This window comes from Sorex araneus, chromosome X (genome assembly GCF_027595985.1).
Source record: "Sorex araneus isolate mSorAra2 chromosome X, mSorAra2.pri, whole genome shotgun sequence".
In the NCBI taxonomy this organism is placed as follows: Eukaryota; Metazoa; Chordata; class Mammalia; order Eulipotyphla; family Soricidae; genus Sorex; species Sorex araneus.
The window spans coordinates 23768121-23780861 of NC_073313.1; positions in this window are offsets into that span (position 1 = coordinate 23768121).

Below are 12741 nucleotides of genomic sequence, written 5' to 3' on the forward strand. Positions count from 1 at the left end.
TTTTTCTGGTGTTTCTTTGGTGTGTGTTTGGTTTGGTTTTGGGCCACACCCAGTGGTGCTCAGGGCTTGCTCCTGGCTCTGCTCAGGAATCACTCCTGGCGGGCTCAGGAGACTGGGAGATATGGGAGATCATCCCCTAACAATAACCCAACTCTAAGGTCAGGCTAGTCCCTTGGGCAAAGCAGTACAGGTCTTAGACTACAAATGGACAGCAAAAATTCACCCAGGAAAGACTAGATTTGAGGGATGCACCCAGAAAAGAACAGAATAAAACAATGTAGGTCTTTTAAATGTAGAGGGCAAGAGGCAGAAATAGAATAGGGAACTGCGATAACTTTGTACTTCAAAGGTGCCTACTGATGGACTGTGGAGCATCTCAGCCTTCATTTGCATACTGAGTGCTGATTCGCTCACTGGCCTTTACGTCCCTGTCAACTTAAACAGTGGTGCAGGTGTTGCAAACCAGGTCAGGGTAGTAATATTGTACCGAACCAACGGTCAGCCTCGATAGCTCACTGATGGCTGCCCAGGCTATATCCTAAAGCTTGACCAGTCCCTCTGTGATTGTCTACTTTTCTTTTTGTTTCATTCTGAGACGACCCACTAGATGGGGGTCAAAGCTTACCAATCCAATTGGCTTTTAACTGGACACCATAACGGTTATGACCAGGTTGGCCACATGCAAAGCAGGCACCCTACCTGTTGTACTAGCTCTCTAGCCCCTTAGTTCTTTATTTTAACATGGCGAACTCAAGATCGGATAAAGGAGTTACAAGTGAAATCTAGCAACCAGAGCTAGCAAGAAAAGGCAGAATCAGACTTTTGAACCCAGAAAGGATAATTCTACTTCTGATCTCCTTTTGTACTTCATGGTGGCTCCTTAAACTTTTGAGGGTGGCAGAAAAAAATGTTTTGAGCACAGTCACCTTTCATGGTATCCGGTAGGGACATCTAACCCCAGAGCTCTGTATATAACACAGAGCCCTTTGGACTCCCTTTAATTTAGCTTCCTAGTCTCAATTTGTACAAAGTTTGTAAATAATTCCTTGTGTGTGTCCCTTATACCACAAAGAGTCCCTCAAACCAGCAGAGGCCACTAGAATTGGAAATAGTGGCCTCCTAACTGAAGCGCTGTGTTCTGTCACTAACGGTAGGTAATTAGTAATGAGTACTCTAATGCGGACATGGTGATCCATGTCCATAAATAGCTACTTAAATAGTCATTAAAGACCCTTTCCTATAGCAAAGTATTATTAATGGTAGCTTACAATCAAAATTTTAGAAACCAGCCTCTTAGTAAAGTTGAAGATAGCTAGTGCTTTTGTGTTGAAGCAGATTTATGATAATCTTGTCGATACTTGTAATACAATTAGAATCCCGTTAAGTGATCTTCTGTTTACAATCTGCAATTAAATCATGGAATAAGCTTGTATCTCCATGACTAAAAATTACCATGTTTTGGAGTTTTTCTAGCCTCTTGTAAACATGACAAGGAGAGTTATTAGCACCATTTGAAAAAGCCAAGCATTACTGTTTCAGCATTCTGCAACTATTGGTCACTTACTCTTAACACATTTATTCAGGAGTGACCAAGTGACAGATCTTGCCATCAATGGGAATAGGGAGATAATACAGCAGGCAGGGCACTTACCTTGTACACAGCAGACTGGGGATTTATCCCCGACACTCCACATGGTACCTGGAGCCCCACTAGGAGTAATGCTTGAGTGCAAAACCAGAAGTAAGCCCTAAGCACCACCAGATGTGGCACAGCAAAGCAAGACAAAAATTGCTATCAGAAACTAAGTATTTGATCACTGAAGTTAATCCTGAAAGTGTTAATTTCTGTGTATCTACAAATAATTGAAAATACATCCTGACTTGCCACTTTCTGTATTAACAGTAATGTTTTATCCTATAACTAAAATAGCATGAAATACACACCTAAATGACTTTTTTAAAAAGTTCCTACAAACAACTGATTTGTGAAAGTATATAATATTCAAAATGATAGTCTAAGGGTGACCTTATCTGGCTATTTAGAAAGAACTGAAAAAAAGAATATTCAGAAGAACACCCCCACCCATACCACTGCAGGCTTACTGGCAAGTACAAACCCCAAGCCCAGCTGGATGCAGCTACAAGAGACGTACTCCCAGAATATGCTGGCCTAGTATCGTCTAGAGCAGTAACTTCTCAACCAGAGGTCATCGGTATACTCCAGCCCTGGACACTATGTCTTGAGATGGTTTTGCTTGTCACAACTTTGACAGTCTTATGGCAGCTAGTGGGTAAAGGCCAGGGATGCTGCCAAATATACAAGTCACAGGATATCCCCACAAAAGAGAAATAATCTTCCTAATGGCAGCAGCCAAAAGATCATGGAAAAGAGACCAGAACAGTGTAGTAGCTGCATCTACATTGGGACAGAAAGGCCATGCTATGGGGACATAGCCAAAATACATGAAAGTGACATGAAGTTTCTAAAGAACACTACAAAGACAATATCTTTACTCAAAAAAAAAAAGGAGTTGTTCCCTGCTTCTTTCGAATTTCTCACATGTTGGTTTGGAAGCTGGTCCCACGTGCTGGGGGAAAAGGCAGCTGGAACGGAGAGGGGACCACTAAGTAAATGGTGATTGGAGGGATCGCCTAGGTTGGGGGAAGTGTGCTGAAAGCAGACCAAGGACCGAACACAATGACATCTTACTATCTGTATTGCAAATGACAATGCCCAAAATTAGAGAGTAAGGACTGTACCTGCCACAGAGGCAGGGAGTCGGGTAGGGTGGGGGTAGCAGTGGGACACTGGGAACAATGGTGGTGGAAAATGTGCACTGGTGAAGGGATGGAAGCTCAAGCATTGTTCAATGAAATGCAGTCATGCAAGTTTGTAACTATCTCACGGTGATCCAATAAAACTTGTTTAATAAAAAATATTCCTCCTGTCTTCAGTATTTGCCACTAAGACTTGGCACTACTACAGCATTTCAGTGATTTACTGACTGCTCTTTGAGGGGCTACTTTTTTGTTTTTGTGTCATACCCAGGGCTTACCCCTGGCTCTGCACTCAGGGATCACTCACAGTGGGGCTCGGGGAACCATATGTGTTGCTGGCGATCGAACAATGCAAGGCAACTATCTAGTCCATCAGGATATTTTCATCCCCACAATCCCAGGCAGGGAGTCATTTCCACCATTTCTTCTCTGTCTGAGAGTGCATCTAATCTTACATTCTAAATTTCTCAAATACATTAACTAGTTTATTATTTAATATTTTGTACTCTAATGCCCCTCCCATCTAATAACATGGAAAGAACGCACCTTTATCTCTTGTTATTTGTACATTTTCTGACATGTCACAGGAATATATTTGAATATATAATGGAATATGCACTTCAGTTATTTCCATAAAAGCCTCCATGCAGGGGACATAGAGGTTTGTGTATGTGTACATTATCCTTACCTATAAGCAAACATAATACACATACTTCTATAAATTCAGGATTTTTTTATCTAGCATTTAAAATAGAAAATGTTTATCGTACTATACATTTCCTCAGATAACCAAAATTTACCAATTCCATATTAACAACACTATTTTGGCATGTTATATGCTTAGGCAAAAAAAAAAACTAAAAAATGTGTTTTTAAAGATCTAACTTATGTGGGCTTACAACAGTACATTTTAAAATTAACACATCAAATGCTAAGCCAAACACCCCAAATCATGAAATCATGCACTGTTTTCACATGGTAAATCTTTCTTACTGCACATATGCAAGGGACTTCACTAGGCATTGCAGATTTAAAGAAAAGAAAACGACCTCAAGTCAAAACAGTCTCTCTCCCAAACGTTGTGATTATACACCTCTGGTGACTCCAAGGTGAGCATAAGTAACTATAATGAGGAAGGAAACACAGATAAGAGTGAAAGCACTTTCTAGTCTTCAACTGAACATCTCACCAGAACACTACCCTTATAAAAAAACAGCAGTACTTCTGATCCAACCTCAAAACACAAAACTGTGGCTAGTTTTCTATGAAATACTTGACTGGGAAATCACACATATTTTAGAGTTGATTGGCTAGGGTTAAGGTCCAGACGTGTGGCCAAGGTTAGAAGGTAAGAACTGAATATATCTTCAATCTCAGGACACATGAGGAATAGGATTTGCAAGTATTCAGCAAAAGGGAACCCAGGGCACTATAATTTATAAGCCACTAGATGGTGCAAGGCACACTGAAATCCCACAATAATAATTTGCCATGTTCTGAGATCCTTTTCAGGCTAACCTTCTAAAACAGAAAGAAGGGCTTTTCTTATTTGGAGGGGTTTTTTTTCATTTAAAAACGAATTTGGAAAAAAAATGAAAACAACTTTAAAATTCAAACCAATTCAAAACTTAAGTATAATTCAATTAGACATCTCAACTTGTACTGAATATATACTCATTGTCAATGGTCACAATCCAGCTTCATGTACATTTTATGCTCAACATAGTTTATTTGGAAAATGAAAATCAGAATCAAAGTGAGATACCACTTCATGGTATTGCCAATGCAAGAAAAAAAGATTATAATTAGAGACCAGAGAAAGTATTGGGGTTCAGGTATTTATTTGCCTTGCATGCAGCAGACCCGTTTGAGCCCTGTCACCATACAAATATGGTACATGGAACACTGCCTGAGCACAAAGCCAGGAGTAAGACTTGAGCACCACTGAGCATCATATACATATGGTACATGGAACACTGCCAAAAGTAAACCCTGAGCAGAGAGCCAGGAATAAGACTTGAGCACCACTGGGTGTGATCCAAAAAGAAAAGATTAGAAATAAGTGTTATTGAAAGCCTGAAACAACTGTATCAAGAACTATCATAGTGTTTAAATAACTTTTTAAGAAAAGTATTATTGATGGTGTGGAGATAAGGAACTCTTACCCTGTTGGCTGGATTGTAAACTGGTGAAGTCTCTATGAAAAATGGTATGGAGATTCCTAATTAAATTAAAACTGGAAATTCCATATAGTCAAACAAAGCCACTCCTACTTATTTATCAAAAGATATATCTATTTTAAGTAGTTTTAATCATGTCCTTTGAATATGTGTTCATAGCAAAATTATTCACAGTGGCCAAATATGGCTTCAGCACTAATACTCAAAGAAGAAAGAAGAGATGCCTGGCAGGGCATGGGGGAACTTGATGGGATGCCGGGGATTGAACCCAGGCTGGCTGTGTGCAAACCAAGTGCCCTACCTACTGTACTATCTCTTCATCCCAGTTTTATTTAAGTCATACTGTATACTGTATTAAAGAATCTCAATTTCCACAACATTCAAAATCCAAAACATCCCTACAGTAGGGCACGTAGAAAGCCCTATATTTCCAAGAAAAATTTAAGTCTCTGTATAAAATGTGCATATTTACACATAACATACAGTAATATATTGTGTATTAAATATTAATATTCATATATAAATTATATATGACAATATAATCTTGGGCAGGAGTGATAGCACAGCAGGTAGGGCAGCTGCCTTACATGCGGCTGATCCGGGTTCGATTCCTCCATCCCTTTCGGAGAGCCCGGAAAGCTACCGAGAGTATCTCGACCGCAAGGCAGAGCCTGGCAAGCTACCCGTGGTGTATTTGATATGCCAAAAACAGTAACAACAAGTCTCACAATGGAGACATTACTGGTGCCCGCTCGAGCAAATCGATGAGCAACAGGATGACAGTACAGTGATACAGTGAATATATCTTATTAAATAATATATATGGTGAAATATAGCACTGTCGTAGCACTGTCTTCCCATTGTTCATCAATTTGCTTGAGCAGGCACCAGTAACATCTCCATTGTGAGACTTGTTACTGTTTTGGGCACTAATACGCCACGGGTAGCTTGCCAGGCTCTGCTGTGCGGGCGTATACTCTCGGTAGCTTGCTGGGCTCTCCAAGAGGGACGGAGGAATCGAACCCGGGTTGGCCGCGTGCAAAGCAAATGCCCTACTAACATATAATTATAATGCATTGATAAATAATATACTACAATATGTTATAATTATGTGTTAATATATGTAATATCTCAATGTGTTATATATTAATATATAAATAATATGTTAATGTATTATGTGCATGTGTGGACTGGAGCGATAGCACAGCAGGTAGGGCATTTGCCTTGCATGCAGCCGACCCATGTTTGATTCCTCCATCCCTCTCAGAGAGTCTGGCAAGCTACTGAGAATATCCCACCCGCACAGCAGAACCTGGCAAGCTACCCATGGAGTATTCAATATGCCAAAAATGGTAACAAGTCTCACAATGAAGATGTTACTGGTACACGCTTGAGTAAATTGATGAGCAACGGGATGACAATGATACAGTGACAGTGATACAGTGATTATGTGTATATAATATATACATGTATATGAATAATATATGAAGAGTAGTATATATTCTTTTCTGTAAGGTAAGACAGTCACCAAATTTTCTGAATAGATCTAAATGTAGGGTCATAGTTTGGAGGATGGATTTAGAGAGATTCTAAATTCATTTGAATGTATCTGTCTAGTGTTCGGTATTTTGCAACCTCTCAAATGTGTCTGGATCCTCCATTCATTTTCTGCACCCTCTGCTCTTCAGAGATTTTCTTCCTATGACAATTTAGTTTAAAAGTCAAAAAACAGAATATTAAATAATTCCTGATAATACAGCTCCATGCCATTTTCAGGCTTTTGTTTAAGCCTGCTCTTTAAATGCCCTGATGTATGATGTTCACTTAAACCCAAAGGATGTGCATTTACTTTTTTGTCTCTATATCAGAGCTGTTGTGTTTTGTCCTTTTACATTTAATGCCAAACTCTGCTTTGGACAGGTAGTTTTTCAGTCATTTACATTCAATTTCACTCTCATATTTTAAGTTGATAATTCCACTGTATTTCACAATTCTAAATTTAACTTAGATGCTACCACTTAAAATCTGCCTCAATATTTACACTGGGATTAGGCAAAATCACTGAAAACAAAGTTATTTTTTTCTTTTTACCACATGCAATGACTGGAGCAACAGCACAGCGGGTAGGGTGATTGTCTAGCATGCGGCTGATCTGGGCTCGATTCCTCCGTCCCTCTTGGAGAGCCCAGCAAGCTACTGAGAATATCCTGCCTGCAAGGCAGAGCCTGGCAAGCTACCCATGGCGTATTCGACATGCCAAAACAGTAACAAGTCTCACAATAGAGATGTTACTGGTGCCCACTCGAGCAAATTGATGAACAACGGGATGACAGACAGTGCAATATATATTAATAAATTACATGTGTTCACATCCACTACCCAGCCAGTGCCACGCTCCAGGCCACTCTCTGAACACTTGGGCTGAACCTCAAGCACGAGTGAAACTCCACAGAAGCAGGTAAGCAGAACTTTGCGACCTTGGATTCTAGGCTAAACTAGACCCGGAAACAAGATCCTCTGTCTGCCTCATCCCATCTCCAGCACCTTAGGGAGGGGGTCAAACCCAGATGCCCCACCCTACCCAAGCCAGATAAATACCTCACCAGCCAACCCACACTACCTCCACTAACCAGCCACCGCCACGCTGCAGGCCACTCTCCGGACAGCCCGGCCGCAGAGCGGCCACGCAACACACCATAAAACACTTAATACTCATTTTCCATAATTCCTGCACCATATTTGATGGGGTTCAAATATGGTGTGAACCATGGAAACACCTCTAAGGGCAATTGGAGGCTGCCCTAAAAGCCTCCATCCTTCTCGGAGAGCCAGCAAGCTACCAAGAGTACCCTGCCCACACAGCAGAGCCTGGCAAGCTACCCGTGGCGTATTTGATAAGCCAAAAATAGTAACAACAATGAGCCTCATTCACCTAAGACCGGAAGAGCCCCGAATACGGCAGCATTAAGAAAGATGAGCAAGGAGAGGCTGAAAAATCTCAGGGACGAATTAAACTGTCAAAAATGAAGAAAGACTAACTCTGTACTTTCTACGCACATACACTGGCATCGGAAGCATCCACTGAGGACCTGATGGTGCAAGCGCAGAAGATAAAGTAGGTGGTCTGACCAAAACAAGAAGGCATCAATCACATCACGCCATTTTCGACACTGGGGAAGAAATTTTCCTTGGAACATATGACAACAGAGGCGTGGTAGCGTTGGTGCCCTTGTCAACATGAACTTAGCCATAAGCACTGATTAATTTGAATGCCTAACAACCCGAATCGGACGATTATGCTTGAATAGATGTAGTCACTGCCAGTAGTTTCTATCTTCGTCGTCTACACACCAACATCCAACTACAATGAAGAAGAAATTGAGAAGTTCTACATGGAGCTGGAGAAGTTCTATAAAGAAGACCACACCTTCTACAAGATCATTGTTGGTGATTTTAATGCCAAGATAGGACCGAGAAGGTTGCCTGAAGAACTCCACATTGGGACCCATGGCCTAGAATGGAACGATCAGGGTGAGAGACTGTCTGAGTTCATCATGTCCACCAAGACCATCCATGGTAACTCACAGTTCCAGAAGGCCGAATCTAAACGCTGGACATGGAAGTCTCCCGGTGGACAGTTCCACAACGATACTGACCACATATTCAATCGAAGGTTTGCCTGACCGATGTCACTGTTGTCCCAAAATTCCAAATGGGATCAGACCACCGTCTCCTTCGTGCAAAATTCTACTTCACAGAGCAGGGAGAAAGGTCTGCAAAATTTAAGTTTAAGAAGGGAACTCCCAGAATGACCACCAACGGGAAGCTCTTTGGCACTATTGAGGGAACGTGGGAAGATGTTGTCCTTGACAACATCGACAAGGAATATGATCAACTGGTTCAGCATCTCCATGACTGCACAAAGAATGCTGAGAGTGGGAAAGCCATAAACAGACGCCTTTCTTTGGAAACTCTTGAGCTAACGTGGTTTGTCACGAGCCTCAGGTAACCACAAGCTAACATCCGAGCTCACAAAGCTGTGCAGAGAAGCGATAAAGGAAGACCTCAAAGAGAGAAGAGCAGTAGTGTTGGCTGATGCGGCAGAAGCTGGGAAAAGTATTCCAAACATTCGCCTGTCCTTCACCAACTACAAGACCAAGATGACTGCCTTCCGACATCTGCCCTCCAACGTCCTGATGGATCTATCACATTTTCCAGAAAGGTAATGGAGAGGATTATTCATGACATCTACTCGGATCTCTTTGACAGCCTTGTCCACCTGCCCACATACCAAATTCTGCAGGATGGATATGTCGTTCCCAACGTCCTCCCTTCCAAAAATCTGATACACCATTTCGTTGGTAAAGAAGCATACAGGACCCGGTCCAGACAAGATCAGACCCGAACACCTGAAGAATCTGCCACCAGTATTCATCAATACACTGGCTTGGCTCTTCACACACTACTTTCTGAATTCAAGGTTCTGTCCCAGTGGAAAACAAGCAGGACCGCTCTGTTTTACAAGAAGGGAGACATTCATGACACCGGCAACTATCGCCCAATCTGCCTGCTGTCTGTCCTCTACAAGTTGTTCACTCGTGTCATCCTGAAGAGAAAAGGCAGAACACTAGATTAAGGACAACCATGCGAGCAAGCTGGGTTCCAAAAAGGATTCAGCACGATCAACCATATCCACACAGTGACCAAACTCATTGAAGTTTTGCAAGAGTTCAAGATGCCACTCTTTCTAAAGTTCACCAACTTAAAGAAGGCCTTCGTTTCTGTTGAGACTAAAGTGGTCATTGAAACCCTAGCCAATCGGGGCGTTCAAACTCAGTACATCAAGATTCTCCACAAGCTGTATTGTGGATTCACCACCAGGATCTCACCATTCTACAAGGAAGTCATCACTGATGTAAAGAGAGGGGTTCGGCAGGGTGGTACCATTTCGCCAAAACTCTTCAGTGCCACTCTCGTGAATGTCATGCGACGACTGGAATGGGATGGAATGGGAGTGAAGATAGACGGTCGGCAACTACACCACCTCCACTTCGCTGATGACATCGTTCTGATAATGCCAAACATTAGCCAAGTGGCACAAATGCTGGCTGACTTCAACTGCGAGTGTGGAAATGTCGGACTACAGCTGAATCTCAACAAGAATCTCAAGACGATACTCATGAAAAACAAACTAGTCGCTGATGCTCCATTTGCTCTAAATGGAACGAACATCTCCAAATGTAGCAGTTATGTGTACCTGCTTCGAGAACTCAACATGAGGAATGACTTGGTGCCAGAACTGCGCAGGAGGAAGAGAGCAGCGTGGAACGCCTTCAAGAGCGTCGAAGAAGTAGTTAAGAGGATGAAGAACCTCTGACTCCAGGCACATCTTTTTGATTCCACCATTCTTCCTGCACTAACATACGCCTCAGAGACCTGGGCCCTACAAAAACAGGATGAGAACACTATTCGTGTACCCAAAGAGGAATCGAAAGAGCTATGCTAGGAGTATCATGTCTCACTCAAGTGAGAGAAGAAATCCAGAGTTCCGACCTCCGTCAATGGTCAAGAATCAGGGATGCTGTCTCGTTTGCCAAGACATCAAAAATCAGATGTACTGGACATGTAATGCGATTCAGAGACGACCACTGGACTAAAGCTATTACCGACTGGATTCCACAGGACATCAAAAGATCACATGACTGCCCACCAACGAGATGGTCAGATTTCTTCGTCAAAACCCTGAATGAAGGATCTGAGCACCCTCTCGAGCAAATCAAAGATCAATGGATGACAAGTGATACAGTGTTCATGTAAATTACATGGTATACCATATGTCATATATATGAGTATATGTAATTTATTTAAAATTCAAACCAATTCAAAACTTAAGTATAATTCATTTAGACATCTCAATTTTTACTGATTATACTTTTTATGGGCTGGAGCGATTAGTGCAGCAGGTAGTGCATTCACCTTGCATGCAGCCGACCCAGGTTTGATTCCTCTGCCCCTCTCAGAGAGCCCAGCAAGCTACCGAAAGTATCTCGCCCACACGGCAGAGCCTGGCAAGCTATCCATGGCATATTCGATATGCCAAGAACAGTGACAACAAGTCTCACAATGGAGATGTTACTGGTGCACACTCAAGCAAATCGATGAGCAACGGAGTAACAGTGACAGTCATACTTTTCATCAATGGTTACGAGCCAGCTGAATATACATTTTATGCTCAACATAGTTTATTATTTGTAAAATGAAAATCAGAATCAAAATGAGATACCACTTCATGGTATGGCCAATGTAAAAAAAAAGATTATAAATAGGGACCAGAGAAAGTTTGGGTTAAGGTATTTGTCATATGTAGTAAGGTATACCATATGTAATAAATATGATTATATGTAATTTATTAATTCCTCTGGCTACCAAATGCTTTTCAGTAGAGCCTCCAACTTTTTAGCATACACATCTTAAGTGGAAGAACCAGTACTGTCAAAACCACTATCCTACCTAAACTATTACATAGACTCAATACAAACCCTATCCAAATTCAGACAACATTCTTCAAGGACTTAGAATAGTCCATTATGACATTTATGTAGAGTCATAAAAGACCTCAGCCAAAACTATACTGAAAAATAAGAAACTGGGAGGCATCTCATGACCTGATTTGAAGCTATAAAGCCATAGTGATCAAAACAGCCTAGTACTATAATAAAGACATACTCTCTGACCAAGGGTCCAAATAAAATATCCAAAGACAAATCCCATATACACAGTCAGCTTTTTGACAAAGGATCTGAGAGCATGAAATGGAATAAAGACAGTCTCTTCAACAAATGGTGCTGGGAGAATTGGATGACCACGTGTAATAAATTAAAGCTGGATCCATACCTCACACCCTCCACAAAAGTTAACTCAAAGTGGACCAAAGATCTTAAGATCACACCCGAATCTATATAGCACATTGAGAAATATAGCCAGAATGCTGAAGATCTAAACCTCAAATGAATCTTCAATCATTGGCAAAGGCTACAGAGTCTAAACTAATAAGATTACATCAAACTAAAAAGTTTCTGTGTGACAAAAGCAACATGGGCTAAAACTAAAAGACAGGTAAAAGAATAGGAGAAAATATTTGCAATCAACACATCAAAGATTAATATCCTGAACATATAAAGTACTCAAAAATCACTTGTATCATTTGTCATCCCATTGATCTTCGATTTGCTCGAGCAGGTGCCAGTAATGTCTCCATTCATCTCTGTCGAGTGCTAGTATAGCCCAGATATCTGCTCGCTCTAGGAACAGGAAGAGCCTCAGATCGTTCATTCAGGGTTTTGACGAAGAGGTCTGACCATCTCGCTTGTGGGCGGACACTCGGTCTTTTGACGTCCCATGGAATCCAGCATTACATGTCCAGTACATCTGATTTTTGATGTCTTGGCAAACAAGACAGCATCCCTGATTCTTGACCATTGATGGAGGTCGGAACTCCGGATTCCTTCTCTCACTTGAGTGGAACATGATACTCCAAGCATAGCTCTTTGGATTCCTCTTTGGGATACTCGAATAGCGTTCTCATCCTGTTTTCATAGGGCCCAGGTCTCTGAGGCATATGTTCGTGCAGGAAGAATGGTGGAGTCGAAAAGATGTGCTTGGAGCCGGAGGTTCTTTGTCCTCTTAACCACTTCTTTGACGCTCTTGAAAAGTGTTCCACACTGCTTTCTTCCTCCTGCACAGTTCTGGCACTAAGTCATTCCTCATTTTGAGTTCTCGACCA